The sequence below is a fragment of the Silene latifolia genome, chromosome 2 (genome assembly GCF_048544455.1).
Source record: "Silene latifolia isolate original U9 population chromosome 2, ASM4854445v1, whole genome shotgun sequence".
NCBI classification, from domain to species: domain Eukaryota; kingdom Viridiplantae; phylum Streptophyta; class Magnoliopsida; order Caryophyllales; family Caryophyllaceae; genus Silene; species Silene latifolia.
The window spans coordinates 130,898,583-130,919,469 of NC_133527.1; positions in this window are offsets into that span (position 1 = coordinate 130,898,583).

Sequence of the window (20,887 nt, forward strand, 5' to 3'; positions counted from 1 at the left end):
ACATTTTTTAGAAAAAAGACCAACACTACTGTTACACTCTCTCTACTCTATTCTCTCCCAAATTTTCCCACATAATAAATTTTAAAAAAAAATAAAATATTTTGTTAATCGAATTCAATTGCAAACGACGAACCATCGAAATAAACAAACGACGAACCATCGAAATCAATGGCGAACGACGAATCATTGGTAAATTAACTAACTAATAATCTATCGAATTGTAAAAATTTTTTAACGAATCGTCGACGCTTTTCAAGATATTGCCGTGTTAATCGTTTAGAATCCCCATTGCATACTTTGAGTCGTCTCTACCAAATTCTCCCAAATAACAAAATTTAAAAAAAAAAACAATTAAAATACGAAAATTATGGTGAAAAACAAATTTTAAAATCTGCACTATGGACGAACATTGAATATCAAAGTCTGATCCATGGTAGAATGTTGACATTCAACGTTTAACACCAAGCCAAACGTTGAATGCCAATGTTTCCACCACGACGAACATTGACATCCAACATCTCTCTCTCTCAGTGCAACGCCAGAATTCAACATCTCAACCAAAATAAACGTTGAACTTAAACGTCTCTAGCCCCGTGCAACGTTGAAATTCAATGTTTCCCTCCCTCCTCATCAAACGTTGAACTCCGACGTTATAAGCCCAATGCAACCTTCCCCCAACGAACAACAACAATAAACCCTAACATCAACGATCAATGAGCAACAACAACAATAAAAACGAATTCGACAACAATATTAATTAAAATTATTCAATTGAATTTATACAAACTTTTTTCTAAACTAATTCAAATAACAAAAATAATAAACAAAACAAATGTATGTGTATTACTTTCTTATGAATGAAATTGAGAGAGGGGATAGATTTGTGGTGGTTCTACGGTGGTCGATGGTGGTGTTGCGGTATTATTCGTTGGTGGTGCTGCGTGGTGGTGATGTTGTGGGGTGGTGGTTGTTGGTTGAAGAGAAAGTGAGAGAGAGTAGAGTGAGTGAAAGAGAGGGTAAGAGGGAAAGAGAAGCGTAGTTAGCGGATGTGGCGGTGTGGTGCGATGGTCAGCGGCGGCAATGCTGTAGTTGTGGCAATGTTGGTGGGGTTGAACGTTGAAGGGGGAGAGTGAAAGAGAGATTAGAGTGAAAGAGAGAGTTCAAGGGAAGTAACGTCTTTTTTATGAAAAACGTCGACGATTCGTTATAAAACGCCGACGATGTTTCACAAGTCGATTATTTTAACATCACTATGTTTACAGTAGAGCACGGATCGGATATCTATATCCAAACCAAATATTTCGGATATCCAAAATAATCGGATCAAATGTGTATATCCATATTTGGAATTACTTTAAAGTTAAGTTTGAAACATGATCATATTCATCGTCTTACATGATGATTTTCTTAAGGGTGTGTTTGGATTGAGGGATTTTGAGGAAAAGAGAGGGGGGGAACTCGAAGGATGAGAAATCATTTATTTGGTTAGCAAAATGAAAGTAGAAGGATTTGGAGGGGAAGGAAATTGGATCCATCCATTTCCCTCTTATAAGACAAATTATTTCCTCACCAACAAATTATTCACGAATTAAATAAGGTAAAGTATTGTAATTGTGTTAGGTGATTGGAGAGAGGGAAGGTATTGTGGGGTATTATTGTGGGTGAGGTGATTAAAATAAGTATTGTTGTGTGGTAATGTGATTAAAATAAGTATTATTGTAGGGTGAGGTGGGGTATTGTTGTGTGGTGAGGCCGTGAGTTGATTAAAATCTCTATATATATATAAAAGAGAGTTTTTTCGAGCGATTTGAGAGCGTCCACATCATCAAAAATAAATTTAGGAAAGTATAATTTTTGATGTAAAAATAAAGTGGAGAATCTTTTAATTATTATAATATGTATATTTCCTAAATAATATTCAAGTGATATTTCCAATTCTTTTACATTTCATTTGTCAAAAAAATATCGTTAAAAAAATTATGAAAATAATATAATTAGCTTTGTGGTAAAAAAAGCTATCATTAGAGTATAAATTTCATATTATTTGGACATATTAAAGATGGTGTAGCTCTTAATATGTAAAATTGTGTACTTTTTAGTATGTTTTGTCCCACATTGGAAAATAAGTAGGTGTGGTGAATATACTACATATAAATAGTAGAATTGTCCCACATCGAAAGATTAGTATAAGGTGAATTATTCTATAATTATAAATAGGAGGCATACTTGGAACTTAGGCATCAACCCAAAATCTTTTGATTCTCTTAAGTATTGTCTTGGAGAGCTCTTAAAAGTTTATATCATTATATTTTCTACCTATAGATTTTATATGTCCCACATTGAAAAATAATGTAGGTGTGGTAAATATACTACGTTTAAATAATATAATTAGAATTGTGTTAAACAAAATTCTATCATTAGAGTATAGGTTAATATCATTTGCACATATTTTAATTATGATAAAAAAAAATAAAAAACAAACGTATGAATATTAATAGATAATATAGTATTTGCTTATTATTACATCGGGTTCGATGTCGAATTAGGTTCAAAAAATATGGTGTACTTTTAAATATGTTATTCGTCTCACATTGAAAAATAATGTAGATGTGATAAATATACACTATGTATAAATAGTTGAATTGTCCCACATCATAAGATTATCATAAGGTGGGGTGATCCCATGATTATAAATAAGATTTATCCTTGGAACTTAGGTATCACCCCAAATATATTGAATCTCTCAAAGTATACTTATTATATAAAAGACTTTAAACATAATCTTGAATTAAATGTTAAATTTTTAAAGTTGTAACATTTTTTTGTGGGGTAATATCCGTATAAGACCCTCTAAATTTAGGACTATAACGTAAATTTAACATGCGATTATCGTCATAAAACATAAATATAATAGAGAAACGATAAAGGTAAAGAATTAACCACGGGTCCTTTATAGTGCGGCGTAAAGAACAGAAATCAAACGAGATTCCCTCCTAATTGTTGCACCCAAGACTTGTCCGAGATATGCCCTTGTGCTAGATGGTGTTCTCCGATTGCCTTGCAATATTGGGAGAACTTGTTGTGAGGTTATCGAGATGTGAGATCTAGGTTTCAGAGAAAAAATGTCTCCAAAACCCTAGTTTTCTGTAAAATGAATTGTCTCGGTCAAAAGGAGAGGGAGTCTCTCCTTTTGTTAACCTCGGCCAGCCGTGGGTTTGCATGGGGAAGTGGGCTTCCACTTCCTCTTAATTTTACCTCGTGGACCGGCTCATAAATTGCTAAATGTATATGACGCGGTTTATTATAAATCGTCATCGGTTATCGGCTATTAAAACATCAACTAATAACACGGGTTAGTTGAAGTATTAATACATGTCCGACAAAGACGATATTGTATAATTAATTCAATATACATTAATTAAATATAAAACGCTTATATTTAATTTTACGAATTAACTGGTTAATTCGCCTTAGCCCATGATATCTAATCCGTATTAAATATAATATCTCAACATCACATTTTGACTAATTACTAGTCAAATAACTCGACTAACCGGTTAGTCGATTTGGCATCTACATGACTGTATTTTCATACCGTCACGTCTCTCAAACGTATCCTATAGGTGTGACTTTTAGGGACCAGTTGATCACCGCCATCTGTATGACAATAACGTCAAACTTATCTAGCAAGCCAACCGTTATTGATAAACGTGGATCAACTGATAATAATACCAAAAGTATGCCCTTTGATCCTTTTAGAGGTTTATAAGTCCTTGCACTAACTGTTAAGGACACCAACCCCAACAAGCTCCCACTTGTCCGTACAAGTGCATGTGCAATGACGTTATCCGCACTAACTGGAGGACACAAGCTCCAACAAACTCCCACTTGTCCGTACAAGTGTATGTGCGATAACCGATTCTCATATTCATTTAAAATTTCTCCCACTCAATGTAAAACAATTTGCAGATCCGGATCCACAAAGGTCGTATTTTACAATCGATCTGTATCTAGAGTGGTTTCCCCGACTAGAGAGTAACTCAACTGATAAAACGAATCCGTATCCGAGCATGGCCATGCATTTCGATTCTGACTCCTCGAGTGGCCCTGAGAAATATCGAGTACCTGATAAAGGCTGAATATTTCCTTCAACTCGACTCCTTCCGATCTAAGCACAGCATGAAATGACCCAGAAAAAATCTACTTGGCCCCCTGTTACGGATGACCGTGAGAAAGAAACCAAAGTCACCCAAAATCTGCCGTAGTCTCAAGAGACAGTCGATAGTCAAAAGAATCGACTCTTAGGATCACCATGGAGGTCCTATCCACGACCGGGCAACGAATGTTATAAAACATTTAGGACTCCACGTCGATGTCACAATAGTGTCCTACGAAATATCCGTATAAATCGCCTCTGTGATTGGTCAGTCAACCGGTTGACTTATGGCTCGTTGAACCCACCATCAACCAACGTCACAAAATAATTGCCAGAGTTATTAGCTCATGTGGGCAATTAAGGACTAAAAAGATATAATGTTCGTTCAGTTCACTTTGTGGTGTTCAAAATTTGTCGTACAAATCCACATGACAAACAAAATATATATATAAAATATCAAAACGATGATGTCGTATAGAGTACAAGAGAGAATGAATCTGATCCATAAAAGAGTACTACAACTTAGGAACACGTTTAATTCCCATGGAATTAACATGCCCTTCATGCTTATCTTGTCGTAATGCTTTAGTGAGAGGATCTGCTATGTTATCATCTGTAGCAATCTTTTCTATCACTACTTCCTTTTGCTCCACGTAATCCCGGATTAGATGAGCTTTCCGTTGTACATGTCTAGACTTGTTGCTAGACTTTGGCTCCTTAGCTTGGAAGATGGCACCACTATTGTCGCAATAGATGGTGATCGGGTCATTCGAACTAGGCACTACAGAGAGCCCATGTAAGAATTGACGCATCCATATCGCTTCCTTTGTAGCTTCGTAGCGCGGCATAGTACTCGGACTCGGTCGTAGAATCTGCTGTAACAGTTTGTTTCGAACTCTTCCAGTGACTACAAGCGCCATTAAGAGTAAAAACGAATCCAGACCGAGATTTCGAGTCATCTCGATCCGTTTGGAAGCTAGCATCTGCAGAATCCGGTTGCGATAGCTTTTGATCGCCTCCATAAGTCAATGCCCAATCTTTAGTCCTCCGGAGGTACTTAAGAATGTTCTTGACAACTAACCAATGTGATTCACCTGGATGTTGTTGGAATCGACTTGTCATACTCAATGCATATGCCACGTCCGGACGTGTGCATATCATGGCATACATGATTGATCCTATAGCCGAAGCATAAGGAATCCGTGTCATGCGCTCTTTCTCTTCCGGTGTCTCTGGTGCCCGAGACTTGCTCAAATGCACCCCTGGAGCCATAGGAAGGAACCCCTTCTTGGAGTTAGTCATGCTTTGAATCTCTCTAGGACTTTGTCTATGTAAGACTCTGACGAGAGATAACATCCGTCGTGATCTATCTCGATAGATACGGATGCCTAGAATTCTTTGTGCCTCTCCCAGATCTTTCATCTGGAAATGGTTTTTCAACCATACTTTCACCGAAGTTAAGAGAGGTATGTCATTCCCAATCAGGAGTATGTCGTCGACATACAATATTAGGAAGACAATCTTGCTCCCACTCGACTTGATATATAGACATGGTTCTTCGACAGATCGAGTAAATCCATTTTCTTTAATCACTTGGTCGAAGCGATGATTCCAACTCCGAGATGCTTGCTTAAGTCCATAAATGGAACGCTTAAGTTTGCATACTTTCTTAGGATGTTGTGGATCGATGAAACCTTCGGGTTGTACCATGTACAACTCTTCCTCCAAAAAGCCGTTTAAGAAGGCGGTTTTAACATCCATTTGCCAAATTTCATAGTCATGAAAAGCGGCGATCGCTAAGATAATCCGAATGGAACGCAAAGATGACTACGGGTGCAAAAATTTCATCGTAGTGCAAACCTGGCACTTGGGTGAAACCTTTAGCAACTAGTCGTGCTTTATAGATATCTTGTTGACCTTCCACAGAATGCTTTATCTTGTAAAGCCATTTGCATTGAAGGGGACGAACCTTAGCAGGTAAGTCAACAAGATCCCACACGTTGTTCTCATACATGGAGTCCATCTCGGATTGCATGGCCTCAAGCCATAGCTTTGAGTCAGAACTAGTCATGGCACCTTTATAGGTTGCGGGTTCACTACTCGTTAAGAGTAGAACGTCATCTATGTCATGTTCCTCGACCATACCAATGTATCTGTCTGGAGGAATAGAGACTCTTCCCGACCTCCTAGGTTCCTCAGGAATATTCACCGCAGCCGGGATTGAAGGAACAGGTTCCTCCAATGGTTGCTCGGTGTTTGGTTCTGGAATCTCCGACAGGTCGAAGGTTCTATCACTCTTTGCATTCTCGAGAAATTCCTTCTCTAAGAATGTCGCACTAGCCGCAACAAAAACACGTTGTTCGGTTGGCGAATAGAAGTAATGACCAGGTGTTCCTTTAGGATAACCTATAAAGTATGTCTTGACCGATCGCGGGCCGAGCTTATCCTCGTGTCTCCACTTGACATAAGCCTCGCAGCCCCAAACCCGTATAAAGGACAAGTTAGGACCGTTCCCTTCCATAGTTCATATGGAGTCTTGTCAACACTTTAGACGGACTTGGTTAAGTATTAGAGCAAATGACATAAGAGCATAACCCCATAACGAGTCAGGTAACACGGTGTGACTCATCATGGATCGAACCATATCAAGTAGTGTTCGATTTCTCCGTTCGGACACACCATTCAACCGAGGTGTTCCAGTGGAGTTAACGTAGGGCAATCCCACGATCCTTTAGGTGCTTGATCAAACTCGTGAGAAAGATACTCGCCACCACGATCCGAACGCAATGTTTTAATCTTCCTACCTAATAGGTTCTGCCCTATTCTCGGTATTCCTTGAATTTCTCAAAGGATTCACTTTTGTGCTTCATTAAGTAGACATAGCCATATCTACTTAAATCGTCCGTGAAAGTGATGAAATACCTATAGCCTTCTCGTGCGGTGATTGACATAGGACCACATACATCCGTGTGTATGAGCCCTAATAGGTCGCGGCGCGCATTCCAACACCTTTGAAGGAAATCCGAGTCATCTTACCGATGAGACATGATTCACACGTGCCAAATGATTGAAAATCAAAGGCCGAGATAGCTCCATGTTTGATGAGTGTTTTACGCGTTTCTCATTAATGTGTCCCATACGGCGATTACCATAGATACGTTTGATCTTTGTCACCAACCTTTAACTTTTTATTCATTACGTGTAATATTTCCGTGGTCCGATCTAAAACATAAATTCCGTTCATGGAGACGCCTTGTAGAATCATATCGTGTAATGAGAAAATGCAAGTATTATTTTCTATTACAAATGAAAAACCAAGTTTATCAAGTGCGGCTGAAATAATGTTTTTCGAAAGACTGGGTACATAATAGCAATCATATAATGATAACTCAAATCCGCTAGGAAGCTGGATCACATATGTCCCCTTTGAGATGGCAGCCACTCTTGCTCCATTCCCAACACGCAGGTCAACCTCACCCTTTACGAGAGGCTCGAGATTTCGGAGGCCCTGCACATGATTACACAGATGAGAACCACAACCAGTATCAAGTACCCAAGTTCCGTAACTTGCGTGGTTAATCTCAATCATATGAATAAAAGTAGAAGGAGAAGACATACCAACAGGTTTAACGCGACCTGCTTTTATGTCCTCATGATAAACAGGACATGTACGCCTCCAATGCCCAGTCTTGTGGCAATGATGGCATTCCATGTTTTCGGTCTTGCTCTTTGTCGCGCCTGATGAGTTACTTGCCTCACCAGGCCCACTCTTACCCGATCCCGACTTCTTAAACTTCGGTTTGCCTCTCTTTGCTAGGCCTGGCTGAACTTTGCCCTTACCCTTGCCCTTGTTTGACACAACGAGAACATCCTGTTTCATGCTCCCACCGAACTTCATGTCCTTCTCGGTGCGTACGAGGAGGGAGTGCCGTTCATGGGGAGTTTTCTTCAAATCATTCATATAGTAATTCGCTCTAAATTGCGAATAACCATCGTGGAGTGAGTGAAGTATGCGGTCAATAACAATGTTCTCGCCGATCTTACAATCAAAGGTCTCCGACTTCTCGACATTCTCAATCATGCGGAGAATGTGTGGGCTAACTGGTTGGCCCTTCTGGAGTCTCGCATCAAAGAAGCGAGTGGTAAGCTCATAGGTCACGATTCTCGGTGCTTTTGAGAATTCCCTAGTGAGTGTAGTGAAAATCTTGTTTGCACTTTGAGCTATGAAGCGTTTATGCAAATTGGATTCCATTGCAAAAATAAGTACGTTCTTTACCGCACCCGCTTCCATGGCGAAATCGTTATACTTGTCGATTTCGTTAATTTCACCCGTGGGGCCTGGGTTTGGTGGGATGGGCTCAATCGGATATTTGAGCTTCCCATCGGCAATGGCGGCATTCCGTAATGCCGCCTCCCGATCCGTGAAGTTTGATCCATCATTCTTCGATCGAGTAGATCGATTCATCCGATCCATGAAGATCCGAAGCCAGGACTCACGGTCCAATGTGACACTTGGCATTGGGTCGTCCTCACGGCCAGCCATTATGTTATTAGCAGTTTAAATGTTCGTGTTCTACACTGAAAAAGGAAGAAAAACAAAACGAAATAAGCAACTCATCGAGGTGATTTAAGTCTATTTAAAATTCATTTTAAACATGTAGACTCTCGCACTTGCATAATTGATCTCCCTCAAGAATGATACAAGTGATCCCAAGACTCAATTTCTGTAAATTGATAAGCCAACTGTTTAGCTAATTCTTCCGTAAGAACTCTTGGTCGATAGATTTCCGTAAATCCTATCTATAGTCCACCACAGTCACAGGATCGTACGAGTGACCATAGTGTTGAGATAAAATAGGTCAATCGGTTCCAACTTACCCGACGTAGAAGGGGTCATATTATGCCTACCGACGAAGAAGGGACTCATTGGAGTTTGACCTATAAAGACCGTTCTCAATTTTTGTTTATACGAGGAAGATCCCATCAACCTAATTATAATTCATTTTAAGTGAACGAATAACTAGCGTCTGCGTGAATGAATCAATTTGGGTGATGGCTTTAAAAACGTGTGACATGAGAATGTCAATGAAAACTAACTCGTGACCTCTATATGTGTCAGTTTTCATGCAATAATTAGGTGGTTTGGTTTTTAGGCGGAATATGATGCAATCTATCGTTACATGAAAATAAATAAATGAATGCAATACGTAAATAAAATTTCCTAGTGTGGCCTATCCTAATAAAAAGAACAAAATACAACTTTGGAATCCACCGTTGGACCCAAGAAGCTTGTCTTGTTGTTCCATCTTGATCCAGTTAGCGGGAGTGAGCATCTGGTCTCCGTCTTTGGTCTTCTCAAAAATTACAATTAAAATTACAAAATATAAACCTAATTACATTCTAATTAAAAACTGTAATTACAAGTGAAAAATCCAAAACGGAGATACGAGATCTCAAAATACAACCAAGACCGTGTTCCATCATTACGGTAACACGTTCTACTAAGGCCACACTAAGTTACAACTGATTGCAAAATAAATAAATACGTAATAAAAGGCATTCAAGGCATTCAACAAAACGATAAATAAAATGCATCAACTAAAAACAAATTCATTCGTGACATAATTCCGTAATTATGTGAAATTTATCCAAACCACCTTTTAATGATTAAAATTCATGTGATAAAACCGCTTCTATCAATTTAATTTTAATCTAATATAGTCCGTTACTTTAAATACGCTTTAAAATAACTTAATGGTACGTGGTGAACCGTTTCACAATCATAGCGAGTGTACAATATCCGTATAATGTACATATTAAAGGCCAAACGAAAATTTAAAACAAAAGAATAAATTTTCAAAGCCGCCAGAACAAAAATCCCTCGATCCAGGGACATAAGTGCTCGATCGAGGAACAAAAGGGCTCGATCGACTGAACTGCAAGTCGATCGAGAGGGTTGCCAAACAGAAAGTGCTCGATCGACTAAACTGGTGGTCGATCGAGTACCTTTATCAGCAAATCTGCTCGATCGAGTACGAGGACTTCTCGATCGAGCAGTAGGGTTTTAAACAGAGGTCGATCGAGTACTGCAAGGACTCGATCGAGTAAAACATGACAGAAAAACCACTCGATCGAGTAAAAACTTGCTCGATCGAGTACAAAATTTCTGGAAAACCTAAACCCTCGTGAAAACAGTTTGTCGAGACAAAATCAATTGCAATTTTGATCAAAACGCATCAAAACAAATTTAACAATTGACAAAACTTGACATATTGTTATAATCTCTGTATAAAACAACAATATGTAAAAGAACAAATCGAAAAACACACAAAACAACCGTGTAAAATCATGTCACGGTTTCAAAAAAAAATCAGCCGTGTATACATGGCACGGAATTCGAGACAAAACAAAACCGTTTCAAAATCGTCTTATGAAAAACACATAGAAAAATTTACGTGGCCTCGCTCTGATACCACTTGTGGGGTAATATCCGTATAAGACCCTCTAAATTTAGGACTATAACGTAAATTTAACATGCGATTATCGTCATAAAACATAAATATAATAGAGAAACGATAAAGGTAAAGAATTAACCACGGGTCCTTTATAGTGCGGCGTAAAGAACAGAAATCAAACGAGATTCCCTCCTAATTGTTGCACCCAAGACTTGTCCGAGATATGCCCTTGTGCTAGATGGTGTTCTCCGATTGCCTTGCAATATTGGGAGAACTTGTTGTGAGGTTATCGAGATGTGAGATCTAGGTTTCAGAGAAAAAATGTCTCCAAAACCCTAGTTTTACGTAAAATGAATTGTCTCGGTCAAAAGGAGAGGAGTCTCTCCTTTTGTTAACCTCGACCAGTGGGTTTGCATGGGGAAGTGGGCTTCCACTTCCTCTTAATTTTACCTCGTGGACCGGCTCATAAATTGCTAAATGTATATGACGCGGTTTATTATAAATCGTCATCGGTTATCGGCTATTAAAACATCAACTAATAACACGGGTTAGTTGAAGTATTAATACATGTCCGACAAAGACGATATTGTATAATTAATTCAATATACATTAATTAAATATAAAACGCTTATATTTAATTTTACGAATTAATCGTTAATTAGCCTTAGCCATGATATCTAATCCGTATTAAATATAATATCTCAACATCACATTTTGACTAATTACTAGTCAAATAACTCGGACTAACCGGTTAGTCGATTTGGCATCTACATGACTGTATTTTCATACCGTCACGTCTCTCAAACGTATCCTATAGGTGTGACTTTTAGGGACCAGTTGATCACCGCCATCTGTATGACAATAACGTCAAACTTATCTAGCAAGCCAACCGTTATTGATAAACGTGGATCAACTGATAATAATACCAAAAGTATGCCCTTTGATCCTTTTAGAGGTTTATAAGTCCTTGCACTAACTGTTAAGGACACCAACCCCAACAAGCTCCCCAGTTAGTCCGAGTTATTTGACTAGTAATTAGTCAAAATGTGATGTTGAGATATTATATTTAATACGGATTAGATATCATGGGCTAAGGCGAATTAACCAGTTAATTCGTAAAATTAAATATAAGCGTTTTATATTTAATTAATGTATATTGAATTAATTATACAATATCGTCTTTGTCGGACATGTATTAATACTTCAACTAACCCGTGTTATTAGTTGATGTTTTAATAGCCGATAACCGATGACGATTTATAATAAACCGCGTCATATACATTTAGCAATTTATGAGCCGGTCCACGAGGTAAAATTAAGAGGAAGTGGAAGCCCACTTCCCCATGCAAACCCACGGCTGGCCGAGGTTAACAAAAGGAGAGACTCCCTCTCCTTTTGACCGAGACAATTCATTTTACAGAAAACTAGGGTTTTGGAGACATTTTTTCTCTGAAACCTAGATCTCACATCTCGATAACCTCACAACAAGTTCTCCCAATATTGCAAGGCAATCGGAGAACACCATCTAGCACAAGGGCATATCTCGGACAAGTCTTGGGTGCAACAATTAGGAGGGAATCTCGTTTGATTTCTGTTCTTTACGCCGCACTATAAAGGACCCGTGGTTAATTCTTTACCTTTATCGTTTCTCTATTATATTTATGTTTTATGACGATAATCGCATGTTAAATTTACGTTATAGTCCTAAATTTAGAGGGTCTTATACGGATATTACCCCACAAGCTCCCACTTGTCCGTACAAGTGCATGTGCAATGACGTTATCCGCACTAACTGGAGGACACAAGCTCCAACATTTTTTAGGTGTGAGAAAGATCGATAAAATGGTCAATATTATAACGAAAATTTTTCATGGTACCCTCGAATTTTGTTAGATTACACATAATACCCCTAATTTTATGTTTGTACATATAATACCCTTGTGTTCACTTTTTTCATAACGTTGTTACTCCTATGAGTAATTGAGCATGTCATGCTATTTGTGTTTTTTTATTTATGTATTAAATGTTAGTTTATTAAATAAAATATGGATTTAAGAATTAGATGATGAAGTGTTTGTGTAATAGATAACAAAAGAAAAAGGCGTCAAAAGTCATAGGAGTAATGACGTTATGACGGAAGTTGTCAAATGGTATTCTGGGAAAGAAAAAGGTGAACACATGGGTAATATTTGTAGAAACTTAAAATTAGGGGTACCATGTGTAATCTATCAAAGTTCAAGGTTACCATGAGAAATTTCTAATATTATAATGATATTGTTAATTAAATTTTCATTTAGAAGAGAGAGATATCGGTACCAATAAAACAATAAAGGGGGTATTATTTTTTAATTGTTATTTTATTGTCACGCCATCAAACTTAGCATCCATTTAACAGCCTTTACATTAGGGGGTATCATGGGCAAAAAAATGGAACCTCAAGGATACCATAGGCAAATTCTTAAAAGTAGGGGTAACATGGAAACTCTGACAAAATTAAGGGGTACTAAGAGAAATTTCCGTATCTCAACTATGATAAAAAAAATGAAGAAAAACAACGACAAATATTAATGGAGAGTACTTGATCATATTATTAAATTTAGATATAACTATTAGATATAATGAGTAGCAATTGTCCGTATTCGGTATTCGGGATCTGGTTGAATGTCGAACTAAGTGCAAAAAAGATGGTGTAATTCTGTGTATGTTATTTGTCCCACATTGAAAAACAAAGCAGGTTTGATGATATACTACGTATAAATAGTAGAATTGTCCCACATCAGAAAAATAACCCAAGTTTGGTGAATATATTACTTATAAATAGTAGAATTGTCCCACATCGAAAGATTAGTATAAGGTGGGCTGATTATATGATTAGAAATAAGAGTTAACCCACGTATATATTAAATCTTGGATTTTTTTTTAAAATATATTTTAATAATATGTAAACAAATCATTAGACATAGAATGTAAACATTAAACCCTTATAACATTTTTTTTTGCATTATAAATAAGTTAATTACCCCGTTGCAACGCACGAGCATTCAAACTAGTAAGTATAAAACTTTACTAAATAAGCGAAGGGAGAAGGTACTGTGAATGGATAAAAAAAAGGAAAGGAGGAAGGTTATTTAGAATATGGGAGTATTTTCTCGAAAATTATACAAGAAAACAATAGTTTTAAATCGGATCAGATATCCAAATGTTTTAATTCTAATATTCATATCCAAATCAAAACCAACGATTTCGTATCGGATATCCGATCCAAATTTAACTTTTTGATCTGATATCCAAATATTCGAATCAGATTTGAATCGGATACTAGATCGGATTGAATAATCGGATTTTTTTCTCAACCCTAACTCTGATTTTTTTTTATGTCAAATGAGTCACAAAAGTATACAAAGTGGCGGGAATTCAAATGTCATCTTTGATAACACTAGTACGTTGGCATCAAGTCTCATTTCAAACAAGTGATATTCGTTTAATTTAAAATAGATAAACTATGACCATTTTATAATAAAATGTGAACACAGTTTATTTTTTGTAATTAAAAAACAGTTTATTAATAAAATGTTATATGACACTTATAAAGGATATGTATTGTTGGGTTCCTTATGGTTGATGATGACATACCCATTTGATTTGTGCTATCTTAGTTTACCTTTTCAGGATTAATGATTAAATCAAGCATGGATTAAGAAGTGTTGAAGTTGTTAATCATCCCATTGTATTGAGTCTTAGTGTCATCTAATGTACAAGCGAGAAAGTAGAGTATCTTAGAGTAATAGAAACAGTCAAGTCGACTGTTGCTTTCATTAGTAAACAGCTGCTTGGATTGTTGCCACAATTCGTAAAACTTGAAGCCCTTTTTATCTTTCAAAAATCTTTCACGTGACTCTTATTTTTCAAAGATAAACTTCAGATTTTTATTAGGAGTTGGCCTTCAATAAAGAGTGGTTTGAATTATTATTAATTTCAAAATATTTCCTCTTTATGCAAATTCAACCCTTTGGTCTTTTAGAAAACAAGAAATGCTTTTTGCCATATTTGTGTTAACTTGTCATCATGTGACTTGTCTCACATCCTTTGTTTTCTGAATTTGCATGAGCTTTTAAGGATATCTTTCAAACACTTTTTCTCTATTCTTGCCTTTGCAAAAGAGCCCTCTTTGGTGCAAGTTTTGGGTGGTTGCAAATGCCCTTCACATGTGTGGTCTTTGACCCTTCAAAACCCTAGCAACCTCCTCACCCATTTCCTCTATAAAAGGCGAGCCATCCTCCTTATAAAATCCCAAGACTTTTCTGAAATAATTTTCCAACTTTGCAAATTGTTTTTAAAGCTTAAAAAATCGAGTGTCTTTGCAAAAACCTTTAAAAGTCTTCAAGTTGTTACAGTCGTGGCTACTGTTACTTTATAATACTAAACTTTCTTGCTTATGAATTGTTGATCTTGTAAAAGTTGTCCATCTCTATTCTTTGCTAAGAATATGTTAGTGGAAACTTGATCCTATAACATTCTAAGTGTGTTAGTAGAGTTTAGGACGGAGTAGTCTTTAACTCTTGGCAACCGGAGTAGGTTGCGAGTTAGCTTGTCATAAGAACGGAGTAGTTCTTGTACTAGCTTTACAACCGGAGTAGGTTGGTGTCTTTTATTGTAAGGGTCTTTTAGTTGTCGGAGTAGATCACTAAAAGAAAGCAATAAAAAAGGTAGATTGGACGTAGGCACTTGAGTTTCTTGCCGAACCAATTCAAAAATCTCGTGTTCAATTGTTTTACTTTATTTCCGCTGCTCTTTTATTATTGTTTGTCGTGCTTTGCTTAAACCTTCGAAGTAACAGTTCATCATACTGTCACATTTGGTCTGCAGTCCGTATTCCACAAACTGAGACAAATAGCTACAGTCAGAACGATTGTTACTTTCATACTTCAGCAAACATTCATCGTGATACTCGTTTAGTCTTTCAATATTATTCAAAGTATCTTCTCATCTCTTTTGTCCTCGTAACTCACTTTAATTCAATAAAGTTGAAGTTATAAATTTTTAAATAGTACATAATTCACCCCCTCCCCCTCTTAGGTACTTGAATCCATAAACTCAACAATTGGTATCAGAGCCTCGTGCTCTTGATCGAGGCTAATCGCCTTAGAGTTTGATTCGTGGGTAATGGATTCCGAGAAACACTCTAAGATCCCGGTCTTTACCGGTTCGAATTTTGGATGGTGGAAACTCAAAATGGAACATTACATCAAAAGTATTGATTATCAATGTTGGAACATCATCCAAAATGGACCTCTTGCCATTGAGGAAACCGATATCTTAAACGGTTTCACCAAGACAAAAGAGGAAAGAAATTACAATGAGAACGACTTCAAACTTGCCGAAAAGAATTCCAAAGCAATGTCGATTCTTCAACGTTGTGTTAGTGAGGAGGAAGTTAGTCGTATTTCTGGATGTCCTACGGCAAAATCTATTTGGGATTCCCTTGTACTTGCCTATGAAGGGACGTCCCAAGTAAGAAAACACCGTATTGACCTTCTCATGCAACAATATGAGATGTTTAGAATGTCAAAAGACGAGTCCTTAAATAGTTTCTCTTCACATTTTTCTTGTATTATTAATGAGCTTAAAAGTCTAGGAAGGAATTTCGAGTCCGAGGACATCATTCGAAAAATCCTTCGTAGTCTAACCCCTAAATGGCAACCTAAAGTCACCGCCATAGAGGAAGCTAAAGACTTGTCAACCCTATCTCTTCATGAACTAATGGGATCACTAATGGCTCACGAGTTTAACCTCGATAAGCATTCTAGTGAGTCCTCAAAGGGAAAGAGTCTCGCCCTCACATCCTCTCCAAGTGATGGAGAAGATGAGGAGGAAGACGAGTTTGCTATGTTCACAAGGAATCTAGCCGGGTTAGTCAATGGACAAGGAAACAAAAGGTTCACTAATAATTACTCGAAAAAACGCTTTCCTAAGAAACGACCTAACTCCACCGTGGGATGCTTTAAATGTGGTGATAAAACTCACCAAATCAAAGAATGTCCCAAGTGGGAAGAAATCAAATCAAAGGAAAGAAGAGAAAAGGTTAAAAAGGACTATAAACATAGAGTCATGAGTGCTATTTGGGGAATGTCCGACTCCGAGGAAGATGAGGAACTCATCGAGGAGGAACTTGAGGCTAAAATGTGTCTTACAAATCATGGTAAAGAAAAAGTCTCAAAAACCTCAAAACTTGAACACTTGAGATGCCTCATGGCTAACCCCGACGATTCCGACTCCGATTCCGACAACGAGGTAAATCATCTAAAGGCCAAGGCTAGAACTTACTCCAAAGAGAAAGTATGTAAGCTTCTTGACCAACTTTTTGATAAGTGTCGGTTTCAAAATGATAAGCTTGAGGTAATGCAAAATGAGATTGAGGAAATTGCTCAAGAGAACTTTAATCTTAAAAATGAACTGAAAGCAACAGACAGCATCACTGTCACCTCTGAGGCCTATGATGAAGTTAAAAGAGTCCACAAGTTAAACAAACATTTGACTAAAGAACTTGAGCGTCTTAGATTGACCCCCACGGATGTCTCTGAACTTGAAAATGTCAACACTACCTTGGTGATGCAAGTTTCCTCACTAACCAAGGAACGTGATGATCTTTTGAAGGACAAAGATGCTCTTGAGAATGAGATCTATGACTTTGTAGTTGAAGTTGTAGACTTAAGAGAAACAGTGTCTAAGACTGTTGCTTCTGACAAGGATTTAGACAAGTCTAAAGAAAAGATTGAATGTTTGGAAAATGAAAACACGTATCTTAAGGGTGAGGTTGTTTGTCTCAAGAATGAAATAGAAGTCCTCCATGATAGGCTTACTTTCTTTCAAAAAGGTATGCCCGAATGTAGCACTTCTAGGTCTTCTCCTCATCATAGATCCGATGAAATCGTTGATCTAAACAAAAGACTTGACGAGATGACATCTAAATATGAAGAGTCCAAAGAAAGAATCATATATCTCGTGTCTAAACTCAACAACCACACCCATGACTTCATTATTGAGAAAAGATTGTCCATAGAAAGTGTTAACAATGATGAACTCAAGAGAGAAAAAGAAAAGAATTTGCATCTCCTCTCTAGGATTAAAGACTTAACCAATGAACTTATTAATGCTAAAAACATCACTGAAAAATGGGAAGGAAGTCAAACCGTGTTAAACTTCCTCACGAATCAAACCGAGAAATGTGACAAAGCTGCTGGTTTGGGCTTCAAATGGAACAGTCGGTGATCGATGTTGCATCCAAGCCTAAAACCGATTTTAGAGGAAGGAAATAAGTGGGTCTTCCCGAATACATCATTTGCAATTATTGTGGTGACAATGGTCATGTTTTCAATGGATGTATAAAACGGTTTGATGACATTGACAAGAATACCAAAACAGTAAAGCAAATGAGCATTAAGAAAGACACCACAAGTTATGTTGATCACAAAAAGGGACCCAAATTCATTTGGGTTCCTAAACTCAAAAACTAATTTTGTGTAGGGCTTGGTGAGAGGCGGCCGCAATTGATACTTGGATAGTGGATGCTCTCATCACATGACGGGTGATAGAAGCCAATTCCTCTCACTTAAAGCATATGATGGTGGCACGGTAAGATTTGGTGACAACAAGAAAGGTGAAGTAATTGGCATTGGAAAAGTTGGTACAAAACATGGATGATGATGATGAGGATGAGGATGATGAGTTTGAGATTGGTCTTGTTCGAAAGGACTTCGTGTTCGAGGATGAAGAAACTCCCAACGCTGGATTGCAACAGACACACGGACTGTCACCTTCAAAGGAGATCAAAGAACTCGGGGGAACACGTAGCACCTCTCGCTCTTTTTTCTTTCTTCTCTGAAGCAACAGACCAACGATCGTTTCCTCCACCTCCGAATCAAGCAATCCAAAACAAAGTGAGGATGAAGATCCTTCCAGGCCAAAAGAAACAAACATCACGTGGATCGATCTTTGTTGAGGAGGAACAAGAAACCATTGTTCCAAAGAAGTGGAAACATCAAAGCTCTCATCCACTCACTAATCTCACAAGTGATCTCAACTCGGGAATTCGAACAAGATCATCCCTCAACAATCTCGCTCATCTCAATGAGTATTGTGCCCACAATGCCTTCCTTTCTCAAATTGAACCTTCAAATGTAACGTCGCCTTGACGATGCAGATCAAGTTGCTTGCTATGCAAGAAGAGCTCAATCAATTCAAAAGAAACGAGGTATGGCACTTAGTCCCTAGACCGCCTAATCGTACCGTCATTGGTACTAGGTGGGTCTTTCGCAACAAGCTTGATGACTCGGGAGAAATTGTAAGGAACAAGGCTAGACTAGTGGTGCAAGGTTATAACCAACAAGAGGGTATTGATTACGATGAAACCTATGCACCGGTAGCTAGACTTGAGGCCATACGATTGCTTATAGCTTTTGCGGCTCACAAAGGCATTAAACTCTTCCAAATGGATGTCAAAACCGCTTTCTTAAATGGATATTTGGAAGAAGATGTCTTTGTAGAGCAACCGCCGGGTTTTGAGAACAATGACTTGCCTAACCATGTTTTCAAATTAGACAAAGCTATGGTTTAAAACAAGCACCAAGATGTTGGTATGATAGATTATCTAAGTTTCTTATTGAAAATGGTTTTAAAAGAGGCTCCGTTGACAAAACATTGTTCTTAAAGTCACAGTCAGACGAACTGTTGGTTGTACAAGTATATGTTGATGACATTATATTTGGTGCAACAAATGAACTCCTTTACTCATATTTTTCGGAACTAATGAAATCGGAGCTTGAAATGAGCATGATGGGTGAGCTAGGATTCTTCCTTGGGCTCCAAATTAAGCAATCAAAGGATGGAATCATGATCCATCAACAAAAGTATATTAAGGAAATGCTTAAGAAATTTGAGATGACTAATGGTAAGCCTCATGATACACCTATGGTAGCCGGGTCCAAATTGGACAAAGATGAACTCGGTAAGAATGTTAGTGATAAGGTGTATAGAGGTATGATAGGCTCACTTCTCTACTTGACCGCAAGTCGTCCCGACATTCTCTTTAGTGTTTGTTTATGTGCCAGGTTCCAAGCAAATCCGAAAGAATCGCATTTTAAAGCCGTTAAACGAATTCTTCGGTATTTGATTGGAACACAAAATCTTTACTTATGGTACCCTTTACATTGTCTTTTTGTCTCATAGGCTTTTCGGATGCGGACTATGCGGGGTGCACGGTGGATAGAAAGAGTACCTCCGGAATTGCAACGTTCTTGGGTCCTTGCTTGACTTCTTGGGGCTCAAAGAAACAAAACACGGTAGCTCTTTCTACGGCCGAAAGTGAGTATGTTAGTGCGGCACATTGTTGTTCTCAACTCCTTTGGGTAAAACAACAACTCTTGGATTTTGGTATTATTTTTGACTCCATTCCCTTAATGTGTGATAATACGAGTGCAATAAATATTTCCAAAAATCCTATTCAACACTCTAAAACCAAACATATTGATATTCGTCATCACTTTATTCGTGATCATGTGGAAAAAGAACATATTAAACTTATCTTTTGCAAAACCGAAAATCAAATTGCCGATATTTTCACTAAGCCACTTGCAAGAGAACATTTTGAGAAATTTAGACTAGAAATTGGGTTAATTAATTGCTTGTGATTTTTAGTGTGGGTTTTACAAATTTCCTTAATTGATTAAATTAAAATTGGATATATGTTATTAAGTATTCTAAGTGCATTGACATCATGTTTAGACCAAAAATTGACACCATATTTGTGAGTCGGTAATCACTCAACCTCATATCTAAATTTACGTTTATTATATGCTACCTTGCGTTTTTATTTCGAGTGATTAAATATGTTTAGTTGGGCCAACTACCTCACCTCCCTCATTTATTGGGCCATTTACTCCATTCAACCCATCATCCTATCCCTAACCTACCGCCCAAACCTTCTAACCCATCTTCTCTTCATCTCCCAAATCTTACCATCTCACCTACCCACTAACCTACCCTAACCCACCATGGTAAAAACATCCTTTAACACAACCATACCCATCAAACCCACAAGAATGACCTCACCACCCGTCACATCTGACCCACCAACATCAACAACTCAAACCATGCCTTCACCCAAAATCTCCCATGCCTTTCCCCCACAAACCTCAAACACGATTCCTTCACCTAACCCAGATCCACCAAACCCACATCCATCACCGCTCTCCACTGTTCCATCATCACCAGACGACAT